Below are 2,396 nucleotides of genomic sequence, written 5' to 3' on the forward strand. Positions count from 1 at the left end.
ACAAAAGGTACTAAATAAAAAACCCATGTTTTTATTTTATTGCATTCTATTCTTTCAATTATAGCAATATTTTACCAAAATATTAACTTTTTAAAAATAGTAGTAGAAATACTACTTTTTTAAAATTTTCGAAAATCATAAAATTTTCATAAAAATGTGTTATTTCACTATATTTTTTTGATTTTAGCAATATTTTGCCATAAAATTAAGTTTTTAAAAATAGTAGTAGAAATACTACTTTTTAAAAATTCTCAAAAATCATAAAATATTCATTAAAATGTATTATTTTGATTGATTCATTATATTTTGTTGATTTTAGCAATATTTTTGCCAAAAAAAACAAACTTTTGAAAATAGTAGTAAGTAGTAAATCTACTACCTTTTTCGTTTTTCCACCAATATCTTTAAAATATATAAATTAATATTGTAAATTAATGATTTTTCAAGAATTCTTATTAATTTCTAACAAAAATTTTGTGAAAATTAACTTTTTGAAAAAATAGTAGTAGAAATACTACTTTTTACAAATTCACCTAAAATCTTAAAATATGTATAACAAATGCATAGTGTGATGTTATGCTGTTAATTTAAATAAAAAAATTAACTTTTACAACTGTTTTTAAAAGAGTAGTAAATAGTAGTAATTCTTATTAATTTCTAACAAAAATGTTGTAAAAATTAACTTTTTGAAAAATTAGTAGTAGATATACTACTTTTTCAGAATTCATTAAAAATTTTAAAATGTGTATAACAAATGCATTATGTAATGATAGGCTTTTAATTTTGATAAAAAAAATATTACTTTTGAGACTGTTATTAAAAAAGTAGTAAATCTACTACTATTTTTTGTTTTGTTATAAAAATGATAAATTTTGTAATTTAACGATATTTCAAGGATTGTTACTTATTTTTAACAAAAATTTGCTAAAAAAATATGAATTTTAGAAAAAGTAGTAGAAATACTACTTTTTTTCAATGGCCTTAAAAATGGCCAAAAATCTTGGTAAAATGAAAAATATGTAATAGAATGAAATAATTAATATTTTTTAAAAAATATTTTGCTTTTGTTGTACTTTTAAAAAAGTAGTAAATCTACAACTTTTTTATTTTTTACCAAAAACACTTAATTTTGCATAAAAATTAATTTCTGGAGGATTCTCATTAACTTCCTAAACAAATTTAAAGAAAAATACAATTTTGAAAAAGAGTAGTAAAAATACTACTTTTTTATTTGCTTAAAAAAAATGTTTAAAAATCAGGAGAAATGAGAAAATTAATAGAAATTTGTACCAAAATTAAATTTTTCTTAAAATTTTTACCTAAATTTGGAAAAAAATTATGCAAATCTTTTTTATAAAAATGATGACAAATTTTCTAAATTATTTTAAGTAAAAAAATTAATGACAACTAATCCATCAATGTCTAGTTTTGACTAAAAAATATTTGCTTTTTAAACACCCAACTGTCTAAGGCCTGTCATTAGCATGTCATTAAAATATCAGTTCAAAAAAATTGTTAACCAAAACTAAATCGATTTCTTTTTTTTCACACAAAAGAAAATTTACATAAATTTCACATATAAATATGCAGAAAATTTTCTTAAAATTTAAAGCATTTTTTTTGTAACCAAACAACCCCTGTTAAGGAAAGCAATTTTGTTTAATTGCTTAAGAAAACCATCGTTTGTCTTTAAGATGATAAAAAATAAATTCTTTAAAAAATCTAGTTTTTTTCTGTATGTAAATATCCTTAACAATGGGGGGTTTTGCTAAAGGACATTAAGAAAGTTTGTCTAGCAGTATGTGTGTGTGTTCATTAACAATTAAAGTGGTTTTTCCTTTTGTGGTCACGTATGCAAAACAATTTTCTCTATTGTTTTCAATGTTTTCTTGTACTTGACTTGTTACACTTAAATAAGAGACAAAACAAAAGGTTGTATTTTGTTTTTTAATTTAAAGGACATTTTTTTAGTTAAGAAAATATTACTAATTGCCACAAGATAAGTGAGAAATTTACATATTAAGTGGTTTGAAGGTACCTAATCGGAAGGGATAAGTGTATTTAATATTTAAGAAAAATAAACAAGAATTTTTTTGAATTAGTTGAGGAACCTGTATAGAAAAGTTTATAAATTTAAAAATAATATTTTTGTACTAAATTTTCGCTTAAATTTGTTTTCTATAAAAAGATAATGCTATTTTCTTAAGTTAAAAAGAAGCAGCTTTTCTAGTATAGTATACATCAGTATAGAATAGACTATAGACTAGACTATTAACTAGACTATAGACTAGACTATAGACTAGACTATAGACTAGACTATAGACTGAACTATAGACTAGACTATAGACTAGACTATAGACTGAACTATAGACTAGACTATAGACTAGACTATAGAC

Source organism: Lucilia cuprina, chromosome 3 (assembly GCF_022045245.1).
Source record: "Lucilia cuprina isolate Lc7/37 chromosome 3, ASM2204524v1, whole genome shotgun sequence".
Classification (NCBI taxonomy): Eukaryota; Metazoa; Arthropoda; class Insecta; order Diptera; family Calliphoridae; genus Lucilia; species Lucilia cuprina.